Source organism: Triticum urartu, chromosome 7 (genome assembly GCF_003073215.2).
Source record: "Triticum urartu cultivar G1812 chromosome 7, Tu2.1, whole genome shotgun sequence".
In the NCBI taxonomy this organism is placed as follows: domain Eukaryota; kingdom Viridiplantae; phylum Streptophyta; class Magnoliopsida; order Poales; family Poaceae; genus Triticum; species Triticum urartu.
This window is the reverse complement of record NC_053028.1, coordinates 317022-331366: the sequence shown is the minus strand read 5'-3', so window position 1 is coordinate 331366 and position 14345 is coordinate 317022. Positions and strand designations below refer to the sequence as shown.

Below are 14345 nucleotides of genomic sequence, written 5' to 3'. Positions count from 1 at the left end.
GCTTCACCCGTGGCAGCATCATTGGGCACATCGTCTTGTTCCTCTTGATCTTCACCAGCTCCCCCCGTTGCAGCATCACTGTATTCAGGGGGCACATAGTTGTCATCGTACTCTTCTTCTTCGTCGTCTTCCATCATAACCCCTATTTCTCCGTGCCTCGTCCAAACATTATAGTGTGGCATGAAACCCTTGTAAAGCAGGTGGGAGTGAAGGATTTTCCGGTTAGAGTAAGACCTCGTATTCCCACATTCAGTGCATGGACAACACATAAAACCATTCTGCTTGTTTGCCTCAGCCGCATCGAGAAACTCATGCACGCCCTTAATGTACTCGCGGGTGTGTCTGTCACTGTACATCCATTGCCGGTTCATCTACGTGCATTATATATAATTAAGTGTCCAAATTAATAGAAGTTCATCATCACATTAAAACCAAAGTGCATACATAGTTCTCATCTAACAACATATAGCTCTCCAGAGCATCTAATTAATTAAACCATACATTGAAACTATGTAAAACATTTCAATGCGAAAACAAATGCGATCATAATCGCAACCAAGGTAACAATTGATCCAACGGCATAATGATACCAAGCCTCGGTATGAATGGCATATTTTCTAATCTTTCTAATCTTCAAGCGCATTGCATCCATCTTGATCTTGTGATCATCGACCACATCCGCAACATGCAACTCCAATATCATCTTCTCCTCCTCAATTATTTTTATTTTTTCCTTCAACAAATTGTTTTCTTCTTCAACTAAATTTAACCTCTCGACAATAGGGTCGGTTGGCATTTCCGATTCACATACATCCTATATAAATAAAATCTATGTCATGTTGGTCGGCATAATTTTCATAAACAATAAATGAAGCAATAGTTATAAAGATAATATACATAGCAAATCCGAATCATAGACAGGACGAGGGCCGACGGGGGTGGATACCAAAACCATTGCACTATATAAGATGCAATAATAAATGTAAGAAAATGATACAAGTATCTATCTAAACATACAAGTAAGAATATTTTTCCTTTCAGAAAGAAGATAAGAACAAGAGGCTCACCACGGTGGTGTCGGTGATGAGATCGGCGCGGGTGATCGACGACGGTGAAGACGAGGACGGGGTGTGACGGACCGCTAAATCTAGACAAATCTCTAGGAAAATGGAGCTTGGAGGTCGAGCTTCGAGAGGAGAAAGCTTAAGTAGTGTGGCTCGGGCATTCCATCGAACACCTCATGTGCATAGGAGGTGAGCTAGAGCACCACAAAGCCCTCTCCCCCTCGGCCAGAAAAAACAGAGCACTGTGCTCTGCTCTTGCGCGAGGGGGTATATATAGGCACCTCATTGGTCCCGGTTGATGACATGAACCGGGACTAAACGGAAGCCTTTGGTCCCGGTTCAAGCCACCAACCGGGACCAATGGTGGTGGGCCAGGAGCGAGGCCCATTGGTCCCGGTTCGTCCCACCAACCGGGACCAAAAGGTCCAGACGAACGGGACCAATGGCCCACGTGGCCCGGCCGGCCCCCTGGGCTCATGAACCGGGACCAATGCCCACATTGGTCCCGGTTCTAGACTGAACCGGGACTAATGGGCTGAACCGGGACTTAACTTTGAAAATAGATTTTTCAGTGATTCTTTTTTCTTATGTTTAATATTAGTGTGTTTTATCATTATATTCAATTTGGTAATGCTTAGGTTATTTAAAAAATGAAATGCCTTTGTAACGGATGAGTTTTCGTCCGAAACCATGATACTTCGAAACAGATTGTCCATTTTGTACACGAAGTGCATCCAGTTTTTGCGGTAACCCTCTCTACTTTTTTGCACATGCTATGTGGGTGAAATTATGATACCATGCCAACTTTCATCCTTTTCTGAGTTCATTTGAAATGCTTTTCAATTTCAGGGTCATTTAGCTGAAAAAAATCAGTAAATGCATGAAAGAATTTGCTTGCACATAAAATTTCTTCGCGTTTCAAATGCCAAAACACATAACTAGCTACCCTAACTATTACAGAGATTCCCTCCTGGGTGTGAAACACAGAAGAAAGTGATGATAGTTAAGCCGATCACATCCCAGATCTTTGGGTGTGAAACTTTTTCTTCGCGTGTGTCCCTTTGCGTCGTGGCCATGGAAAATCTTCATCATTTAACGGGATGCTCGGGTCAATATTCACTGTGAATGGAGCAATTTCATCAAACTTTTCATAATCTTCTGACTTGTCTGTCTTGTCATCCACTCCCATGATGTTTCTCTTCCCAGAAAGAACTATGTGCCGCTTTGGCTCATCGTACGATGCATTCGCTTCCTTATCTTTTCTTTTTCTTGGCTTGGTAGACATGTCCTTCACATAGAAAACCTGTGCCACATCATTGGCTAGGACGAATGGTTCGTCTGCATACGCAAGATTGTTGAGATCCACTGTTGTCATTCCGCACTGCGGGTCTTCCGTTACCCCGCCTCGTGTCATATTGACCCATTTGCACCGAAACAAAGGGACCTTCAAACCACTTCGATAGTCAAGTTCCCATATGTCCTGTATATAACCATAATATGTTTCCTTTCCCGTCTTGGTTTCTGCATCAAAGCGGACACCACTGTTTTGGTTGGTGCTCTTCTTATCTTGGGCGATCGTGTAAAATGTATTACCATTTATCTCGTACCCTTTGAAAGTCATTATATTCGAAGATGGTAACTGGGACAGCAAGTACAGGTCATCTTCAATAGAGGTGTCATGCATGGTATGTGCTTGCAACCAGCTAGCGAAACTCCTGGTTTGTTCACGTGTAATCCAGTCATCAGACCGCTCCGGGTGTTTGGAGCGTAGCAAATTCTTGTGTTCATCCATATACGGAGCCACCAAGGCGGAATTCTGTAGAACTGTGTAGTGTGCTTCAGTGAGAGAATGTCCGTCCATACATATTATTTGTTCCCCTCCTAGCGTGCCTTTTCCATCCAGTCTGCCCTTATGCCGCGATTCAGGAACACCAATCGGCTTAAGGTCAGGAATAAAGTCAATACAAAACTCAATGACCTCCTCATTTTGACGGCCCTTGGAGATGCTTCCTTCTGGCCTAGCACGGTTATGAACATATTTCTTTAAGACTCCCATGAACCTCTCAAAGGGGAACATATTGTGTAGAAATACAGGACCCAAAATGTTAATCTCTTCGCATAGGTGAACTAGGACGTGCGTCATGATGTTGAAGAAGGATGGTGGGAACACCAGCTCGAAACTAACAAGACATTGCGCCACATCACTCCTTAGCCTTGGTACGATTTCTGGATCGATCACCTTCTGAGAGATTGCATTGAGGAATGCACATAGCTTCACAATGGCTAATCGGACGTTTTCCGGTAGAAGCCCCCTCAATGCAACCGGAAGTAGTTGCGTCATAATCACATCGCAGTCATGAGACTTTAGGTTCTGGAACTTTTTCTCTACCATGTTTATTATTCCCTTTATATTCGACGAGAAGCCAGACGGTACCTTAATACTGAGCAGGCATTCAAAGAAGATTTCCTTCTCTTCTTTGGTAAGAGCGTAGCTTGCATGACCCTGATGTATGCCGTCTTTTCCGTGCATACGTTGCTGGTCCTCCCGTGCCTCAGGTGTATCTTTTGTCTTCCCATACACGCCCAAGAAGCCAAGCAGGGTCACACAAAGATTCTTCGTCACATGCATCACGTCGATTGCGGAGCGGACCTCGAGGTCTTTCCAATAGGGCAGGTTCCAAAATATAGATTTCTTCTTCCACATGGGTGCGCGTCCGTCAGCGTCATTCGGAACAGGTTGTCCACCAGGACCCTTTCCAAAGACCACCTTCAAATCCTTGACCATATCATGTACATCAGCACTAGTACGATGGCGAGGCTTCGTCCGGTGATCCGCCTCACCTTTGAAATGCTTGCCTTTCTTTCTTACGGGATGCCTGCTCGGAAGAAATCGACGATGTCCCAGGTACACATTCTTATTAGCCAAATATATACTGTCGGTATCGTCCAAACAGTGCGTGCATGCGCGGTATCCCTTGTTTGTCTGTCCTGAAAGGTTACTGAGAGCAGGCCAATCATTGATGCTCATGAACAGCAACGCCTTTAGGTCAAATTCTTCCCCCATGTGCTCATCCCACGCACGTACACCTGTTCCATTCCACAGTTGTAAGAGTTCTTCAACTAATGGCCTTAGGTACACATCAATGTCGTTGCCGGGTTGCTTAGGGCCTTGGATGAGCACTGGCATCATAATGAACTTCCGCTTCATGCACAACCAAGGAGGAAGGTTATACAAACATAGAGTCACAGGCCAGGTGCTATGGTTGCTGCTCTGCTCCCCAAAAGGATTAATGCCATCTGCGCTTAGACCAAACCATATGCTCCTTGCGTCATCTGCAAACTCCTTCCCGTACTTTCTTTCGATTTTTCTCCACTGCGACCCGTGAGTGGGTACTCTCAACTTTCCGTCTTTCTTACGGTCTTCTCTGTGCCATCGCATCGCCTTGGCATGCTCTTTGTTTTGGAACAAACGTTTCAACCGTGGTATTATAGGAGCATACCACATCACCTTGGCAGGAATCTTCTTCCTGGGGCACCGGTCCTCGACATCACCAGGGTCATCGCGGCTGATCTTATAGCGCAATGCACCACATACCGGGCAAGCGTTCAAATCCTCGTACTCATCGCAGTAGAGGATGCAATCATTAGGGCATGCATGTATTTTCTGCACCTCTAACCCTAGAGGGCAGACAGCCTTCCTTGCTTCGTACGTACTCTCGGGCAATTCGTTGTCCTTTGGAAGCATATCCTTTATCATTACCAGCAACTTTCCAAATCCCTTGTCAGATACACCATTCTCTGCCTTTCATTGCAGCAATTCCAGTGTGGTGCCTAGCGTTTTCTTGTCACCTACGCAATTCGGGTACAACAATTTTTTGTGATCCTCTAACATGCGCTGCAACTTCTTCTTCTCCAAATCACTTGCGCAGTTTCTCTTTGCATCGGCAATGGCCCGACCTAGATCATCAATGGGCTCATCTGATGCCTCTTCTTCAGCTTCTTCCCGCATTGCCGGCTCAGCTTCTTCCCGCATTACCGGCTCAGCTTCTTCCCCCATTGTTGTATCATCGTATTCAGGGAACCCATGGCCAGGATAGCTGTCGTCGTCCTCTTCTTCTTCATTGTCTTCCATCATAACCCCTTTTTCTCCGTGCTTGGTCCAAACATTATAATGGGGCATGAAACCGGACTTAAACAGGTGGACGTGAATGGTTCTTGACGTAGAGTAATTGTGACCATTCTTACAGCGAGCACATGGACAAGGCATAAAACCATCCGCCCGCTTGTTTGCCTCAGCCGCAAGCAGAAAAGTATGCACGCCCTCAACAAACTGGGGAGAGCATCGGTCATCGTACATCCATTGCCGGCTCATCTTCATTACACAACACCGAATAGAACAAATTAATACAAATTCATACATAAAGTTCATACAACACTTAAATGCAACAAACAAATAACTCTCTAGCTAAAGCATTTAAATGCAACAACAAATACGATCAAGATCGCAACTAAGGTAACAATGGATCCAACAGCATAATGATACCAAGCCTCACTATCGATGGCATATTTTCTAATCTTTCTAATCTTCAAGCGCATTTTCTCCATCTTCATCTTGTGATCATCGACGACATCGGCAACATGCAACTCCAATTCCATCTTCTCCCCCTCAATTCTTTTCAATTTTTCTTTCAAGTACTCGTTTTCTCTTTCAACTAAATTTAACCTCTCGGCAATAGGGTCGGTTGGAATTTCCGGTTCACATACCTCCTAGAAAAAATTTCTATGTCAACTTGATGGGCATAATTTGTCATAAACACGAAATGCAACTAGTTTTAAAAGAGAATATACATACCACATCCGAATCATAACAAGGACTAGGGCCGACGGGGACGGATATCAAAACCATGGCACTATATGTATAACAAACAACGTACGGGTAAGATAATTATACGAGTAACTATATATCCAAATCACACAAACATCAATTTTTATATAAAATTTCACGAACAAGAGGCTCACCACAAGGTGGTGTCGGCGACGGGACGGTGCGGGCGATCGACGGTGGCTACGATGGAGATTTAGAAGGCACTAAGTAAACCACACCTACATATGCAAACTAAGTGTTATTTTTGACCTCAAATTGCATATAAATCAAATACTAGCACATATATATATCCTCCCAAATTACTAAACTCACAAATTAATCACTATATAAAGCATTGCAAGAGCTAATCTAGCAATGAGAGATGAAAGGACAAAGTTGCTAACCTTTGTGATCATTTGAATGGATGGGGGCCTTCAAATCTTGACAAATTTTGGGCAAAATGTGTGATGAGCTCGAGAGGAAGAGGGGAAGAACAAAGAGGAGAGGGGAAAGGGGAAGAACAGAGCGAGCTCGGGTGGACGAAGGGTTTGTGTAGGACGACCTTTAGTACCGGTTTGTGCCAAGAACCGGTACTAAAGGGGCTGGAGGGGCCCCATTCTGACAACATCCTGCCACCACTCTCATTAGTACCGGTTCGTGGAACCGGTGCTAAAGGTTCGCCACGAACCGGTACTAATGAAAGCGGCCCGGCTAGCCGTTGGAACCGGCACTAATGTATACATTAGTGCCGGCTCAAATACAAACCGGCACTAATGTGCTTCACGTTTGACCCTTTTTCTACTAGTGCTATCACCATAGGGTCAGGTGCTCCAGTTCAAGAGCACTATTTAGTGACACATGTATGCAATCAGATCAGTATATATAAAAAGCACACGTACACACAATTGATAATTGTACACTGTAATGATTCATCTCATATTAAACAAATGTTTATTTATATAAAACTGGATTTTAAATGTTGTTCCTTCATTCTAAAAAATATGTGCAGCTTTTTTTGTGAAGGAAAAAATAATAAAAAATATGTAGCTATCACCATAGGGTCTGGTGTGGCAACGCAAGATGAAAATAATTGGGAGACAAAACAATATGGGGCTATATGCCCTGAAAACGACCAAAACAAGCGACATGTTAACTACTAATCTATTTATGAGAGTCGGATCATCAATACATATAATTACTATACGTTATACTGAAATGGGAGACGGAAAAGTAAGATGAATTTTTTTGGCCCACTGATGCCCAAGCGATTGCAACAATACCATTGTGTACCAGATAGGTGGATGACTTTTGGTCGTGGATACATGAGAAGAACCGAATTTTCAGTGTCCGGTCGGCGTACAAAATGCTTGTTCCCACAAAGCTGAGGCGTGAAGCATGGCCAGGTGGACGCGGTGATTCGTCAAATTCAGATGCAGAAAAGGCGTGAACTAGCCTGTGGAAAACTCAAGTGCCATCCAAAGTTAAGATATTTCTTTGGAGATTAGTACAGCAATCTCTTCCCTCTGCTAATTTACTGCGTCACCGAAATATGTCAACTAAGTCAACTTGTGGAATTTGCGGTTCAAAAGATTCTTGGCAACATTCCCTCTTATCAGGGTTGTGGTCACCCTGTGGGCTGTGTAGCACGCACGCAGAAAAACGCTCCATGAACATACCTTCCAGTCTCCTCACTCAACGCACCATTTTGTGATCAGCTATATAAGGGAGCTGGGTGAACGTATGCCTAACAAACCTCAGGCAACACTTGCGACCAGATCAGTACGCACGCGCTCGGTGCTACCGGCCGCTGGACATGTGTGCTTCAGCTCACAAGTGCGCATGTGTAACTGACCCGGCTACGCTCGAGGCACTTGCTTGCTGAGAGGCTCTTTCTATTGCCTTGGACCTGGATAAATCACATATTCACATGTTATAATAGCGTCGGACTTCCAAGAAGTTGACACGAACATCAACAAAGGCATGGGAGGATCATATGCGGGTATCGTTAGAGAGATCATCGCGACAGCTAATTAGTTCACAACTTGCTCCTTCATCTTCGAGGGACGTGATTTGAATATCGAGACACATAGTCTCGCAAATCATACTTTATGACTTTTTTTGTACGCTATGTGTGACTCCTTGACACTCAGACCTAAATTGTATCCATATGTATTCCGACTATGATCAATGAATAAAAACTACTACGTTATATAGATCTTTGGTGCGATATCCTGCGCTTGGCAAAGCAAAATTGAGCTGATTGAACACATAATGCACCACCACTGCCACAATAGCGATGGCCGCCGCTCTGGTGCCCCACGTCCTGGTCGTCCCGTTCCCGGCGCAGGGCCACATGATCCCGCTCCTCGATCTCGTAGGCTTCCTCGCGGCCCGCGGCCTCCACCTCACCGTCGTCGCCACGCCCGCCACTCTATCATTCCCATAGCTCAAGAAGCTAACTATTTACCATCGCCCAAGGTTAAAGATACTCCCTCCATTTTTATTTACTGCATATTAGAGTTTGACTGAAGTCAAATTTCATAAAGTTTGACCAAGTTTATAAAAAATAATATAAACATTCATGATAACAAATCTATATGATGTGAAAGTACATTCAATAATAAATCTAATTGTATTGATTTGTTATTGCTTATGTTAATATATTTTTATAAGCTTGATCAAAGTTTATAAAGCTTGACTTTTACCAAAGCTAATACGCGGACTACATAAAAATGAAGGGAGTACTACCGGAGGGACTCCTGCAGCAGCTCCTAGCCGTCGAGAAATTACATATTGCAGGCTGCCCCAACTACTTGAAGGGAGCCTTTTCAAGAGAAGGTGCTTACTGGGATTCGGTTGAAGCATTTCAAATGGAACCACATAGCACATGTTGTAAGCAATCGAAACTTGATACAAAATTCCTAATAGAAGAGATGACAGCTTATTTAGTGAGATTCAGTTTTTTGCTTGATCACATGCACTGTATACTCAGGCTACCTGTGCCTGTGCTTTGTGTATGCTGTCATCGTGGTATATGTAAAAACTCAAGAGCAATTTTATATGTTCTTCCTCCACAACTATTAGTAATCGTGCTCATCAGCAATCGCAACTGTTAGCTTCTGCCACAGACTAGGATTTTGGTTCCCAGTCAAATATGTTTGTTGCTCTCGTAAATTCACAGACAGTCAATGGTCCCTCTGATCCAAAATAAGTGTAGTGGTTTGAACTGTTCAAATTTGAACTAAAACCACCACACTTATTTTAGATAGGGGGACCATTTGACTTGTCATCTGGTGCACCATGTGAAGCTATCACCGTAGGGTCAGGGGTGGCGACCGAAGATGAAAATAATTGGGAGACAACTTAACATGGGGCTATAGGCCATGAAAATGACGGAAACAAGCGACGTGTTAACTACTAACTAATCTACTTATGACTTATCAGAGCCGGATCATCACGACTACATACTCGTGCGACATCCTGCGCTTGGGAAAGCAAAATTAAGCTGATCGAACACATAATTCACCATTGCCACCATAGCGATGGCCGCCGCCGCCGCCGCTCCAGCGCCTCACGTCCTAGTCGTCCCGTTCCCGGCACAGGGCCACATGATCCCGCTCCTTGATCTCACAGGCCTCCTCGCGGCCCATGGACTTCGCCTCACCGTCGTTCTTACCCCGTCACTGGCCCGCTCCTCGCCCGCCTCCTGGGCGGCGCCATCCGCGCGGTCACTCTCCTGTTTCTAACCCACCTGGCCTTCCCTGCCGGCGTCGAGAGCGCCAAGGGATGCCCGCCCGCTCTCATGGGCACGCTCATCGTCGCCTTCACGGGGCTCCGCGGTCCGCTCAGTTCCAGGGTGCGCGCCCGCTCCTTCAGCCCCGACCGCATCGTTGCCATACTCTCCGGCTTCTTCGGCTGGACGCAGCCGCTCGCCGCCGAGCTCGGCCTACCTCGCATCACCTTCTCGTGCTGCGCCGTCTACGGCGCCGCCGTGCTCCACTCGCTCCTGCGTCAGCTGCCCAGACGCGAGGACGAGAACGACGACGAGTGCCCGATTCCATTCCCAAATCTCCCGAGCGTCCCGGTGTACCCGAGGCGGCAGCTCTCGTTGATGTACCGGACCTACAAGGAGGGCGACGAGGTGGCAGAGGGGATGAGGAGCAACTTCCTCTAGAACCCGGATTGCTCGGTGTTCGTGTGTAGCACATTCCGGTGGCTCGAGGGACAGACATGGAAGTGCCTCTCGCTGACATGGGCTTCCGGCGCATGTGTGCGGTAGGACCATTGGCGCCAGAGGCCGATGCCACGGAAAACCACGGTGGAGAGACGGCGGTAACCATGGCCAACCTCTGTGCTTGGCTCGATAAGTTCGAGGACGACAAATCCGTCATCTACATATCAGCTTCGGGAGCATGGCTATGCTGCAGCCAGGTCATGCGGCGGTGCTGCAGCCAGGTCATGCGGCGGCGGTGGCTACTGCCCTGGAGCGGACGGGTGTGGCGTTCGTGTGGGCAGTTTGTCCGGCTGTGACGCTCCCGAACGGGTTCGAGGAGCGTGCTGTGTCGGGCGGCAGGGGCACGGTGATCCGTGGATGGGCGCCGCTGGTGAACGCACTACGACACCGGGCGGTGGGTTGGTTTGTGACGCACTGCAGGTGGAACTCGGTGCTGGAGTCAGTGGCGGCCGGGGTGACCATTCTAGCATGGCCGATGACTGCCGACCAGTTTGTGAATGCCCGGCTTCTCGTGGACGGGCTGCGCGCTGCCGTGCCGGTTTTTTGGGGCGGGGTTAAGATGGCACCGAGCACCGACGGGCTGGTTCGCGTGCTCGAATCGACAGTCGTGGGGAAGGAGTGGGACGGGGAGTTGGGCGACGTGGCCGCCCGAACCAAGGAGCTGGTCGAGGAGGCGGCGGCGGCGGTGCGAGAAGGTGGCAGCTCGTGGCGGGAGGTGGAGGAGCTGGCGCAGGAGCTCCGCGAGCTTGGAAGATGATTTTTTTTTTTCAAGAGAGATATAGCTGGTGAAGCTAAGCTGCATCTGCTTTGCATCAAAAACTTGGAATAAATGGCAGAAACTTGGGGTGTGTATTCAGTTGTGTTCGTTCCTGCTTACAATTAATGATTCATGATGACTGCTGGAATGTTTGGATGGGGGTACATATCTTCAAGGTTGGTGATCAAAAGCTTTTGGACAGTGGGGATTTGGAATTTGGAAAGCTTTTGCAGATGTGATTGCACAGCTCCCACTCACAGATCACCCTCAACCTTCCATATTACACCTGTCCGCCACTACAAGCAAATCGATCGCTGCCCCGTCGCGAGGCGATCGGGTAGGTGAAGTAGAGCAAAGCCTTGATTCGGTGGAGATTTGTTACTGAGACTAAGATGCTCTCTCTGATCCAATGCAGATGATAAAGCAGAGTGTTCAGAGTGAATGAAAAAAACAGTGAGCCCTGTAAAGTTGCAATTCTGAGAAACATGCTGGTGGTGGTGGTGGAAGTACTAGTAGGAGCAGAAGCAACAACAGCAGCAACATGCTAAATAGCCATCAACCAGAGCGGCCGGACAAGCAGGCTTCAACAGGGAATTGCATTCAGATTTCCCGTCTTAATGAAAACGACGGTAATCATCGGGCAGCCAAAATATCCAAGTGCATATCTCAACATGAAAACAAAACATCAAAAATGTTCGCAAGAAATCATCAATCTGAGAGAGTTGCCATTTTTCTGACAAAAGGTAATATATCTACTTGAATTCATCCAGTTGATACCAGACAGAATCGTAAGACAGGTGCAGAAATAATCAATTGATAAACAAAGTCGCACTTTCACTAACTTACACAAGCTCTGCCAAAATGAGGTCAGAAAATTATAAGCTAACCGGCCTGACAAGTTAAGATAAATGCATGGACAGCACTATGGTGGCTGAAACGCAGAAATAAAATTGCATTTATTCTCTTACTGTGAAATAAGATTACAAGCAGAAATAAGGTTGCATTCATTCTCTTACTGTGAAATAAGATTGTAAACAAAGTTGTTATGCATTGCAGAGAATGAAGGTGAAGCTTCATTGAACTGGCAGAGAGATCAACTCCACAGGCAACAGCCATAACCACGACTTACCATTGGCTGTTTCTAAACTTTCCATCAAAGCTCTACTGAATTCATTAGCCAGAACAAATATAAATAAAAAGAACCTGCTCCAAGGCAGTGTTTTACCAAAATACTGAATGAATAAGGTCAACTAGACATCACACGAGTAACCAGTCTGATTCACATTTTAGTAGAATACCAGGTTCACAATCTGCACTAGCTAGAATTCAGGATAATCATAATAACTGATTAACACATGCACGTCAAGAGCAGCAGCCAGTGCTGGGCAAACATGAACAAGAGTAAAACTGTAGGTTTACCAGGGATTTTCTCTGGAAATCAAGAAGGCAGGAGTGTAAGCACCAGCCAATAGAGCCACATGATTCAAGCAGATTCCAAAGTACACAGGCAAATACTTCAGCCGACAAAAGAGCCAAATCTTGAAGGAAGCACAAGGGTGATTTTAAGGTAAAAAAACTACTGTCCATCTGCATCTGCTAGTGACTCTGAGTAGAGAGGAGCATAGGGTAGAAATAGTTGTGTGTTTCTCTTCTCAAGATCAAGGACACATCCAACTTTCTGATGCTGCATATCATATGCTACCAAGGTATCACCTAAACATGAGACGAGGAAAATGGTGTCGCAATCTGGATGAATCTCTTCCGCCCTGTACTGCTTCCCAGGCAGGCTCATAAGATTAGGGAAGCACACAGTATGCTTCAGGACCAATTCTTTACTATCCTAATCCTTGAGGCACCATAGTTCTAACCCACAGATTTTATTGTTATCATCGTGGGAAGCTACAGCGTAGTGTAAGCACCCCTGCGACGATCCAATTGTACCAAACCTTCGGCCGAACGGCAAACTGATGGTCTTCCACACTTTGCCCTCCATGTCCACCCCGGCAAGAGATGACTGCCATTGCGTTTAAGGCTGCCCATCAGGTAGAGCATGCCACCAACATAGACGCATCTACTCCCTAAGAATAGCTTCACTTTCTCAGCCGTCTCACAATCCCTATGAGTCCAGGCTCGTGTCCACGACGAGTAAATGTTCACTCCTGTGACGTAGGGTTCCTGAACGGTCTGCTCAAATTGAAGAACATGGAAATGGGATTATTCGGCGGGATCGAAAGCCAGGCCTGTGGTACGGCTAAGTATGTTGGCCGTCGCCGGATCGAGAGCCAGGCCTATGGTATGGCTATATCTTTTGGGGGGGCAGCGGGGGCAGCTCCACCCACCTCCGTGTGATGGGATTGCACACGACAAAACAGAAATCATCCTCTTTCGAATGGCGACCTTGCTTTTCTTGTAGCTGCGGTGGAGAAGGAGGCCATTGCCAGACATTCACGTGGATCATGCCCTCGTCCTTGCTATGGTGCAGGTAAGGGAGGGAGAGGTCGAACGGGGCTGCTGCGCCGTCGCGTAGTGGTGGCCATGCCCGCTCTTGTGGACGGTTATGTAGAGGAAGCCAGCGAGGGTCTGGGGCAGCTTCATGCGGTTGGCGGGGTCGGCGATGAGGTCGCGCCAGGGCACGGAAACCGGGAAACGCACTTGAAGCGGTGCACAGAGCTGACCGGGAGGCGGGAGAGGATCTCCAGGATGAGATCGTCGGTGAAGAGGCTGGCCGCCGTCGGCCCCGGATGGTCGTCCAGCCTCGGCTTGGTGTTCCGCTCGAGGATGTCCCCCTTCTCCGCCTCCTCCATGGAGCAGAATCTGGAGTGCTGCGTAGGAAGGCCAGTGGACAGGGGTCAGGCGAGCTCAGGTCGATATGCACACGGGATGGTGAAAAATCATCGATCTGCAGATGGGGAGAGGAAGATCTGTCGGTGCTGCGTTGTGGGTACCTGGACGTACGGGTCGATCTGCCGATGGAGAAAGAGGAGATCGTCGATCTGCCTAAGGAAAATCGATCCGCCGGTGGTGGGTACCTCGACGACGGCAACGGTTAATGGGAACGCTGGCGGCGGCGCTTCGGTTCTTGGGGGAGAGGCAAGGAAAATAAGACCTTTAAATTTCCTCTTTTTTCTTGTGCGAAAGGGTCCAAGGCCATAGGCCATATATATACCATCAAAAAGAAAGAATCATATGGGGATCCCGGCGGCAGCGCTTCGGTTCTTGGGGGACAGTCCGATCTTGCAATTTCTTCTTTTTTCGCTTTTCTTGTGCGAAGTATACTAGCACATATGCCCGTGCGTTGCAACGGGGTAAACAATGATCATATTGCCAACCCAATTAGCAGCATCCAATCATGAAAAGAATAGGTGTTGGACGGTACCTACAGGTTGTGAGGCTGGCCGGCGAATGGGAAGGGACCCTTAGCCGTGC

General features: G+C 47.1%; 1 pseudogene; it reads left to right on the top strand.

Moving 5' to 3' along the window:
* The first annotated feature begins 9455 nt into the window (after positions 1–9455).
* Positions 9456–11747, top strand: LOC125523175 (annotated as a pseudogene).
* Positions 11748–14345: the final 2598 nt, after the last annotated feature.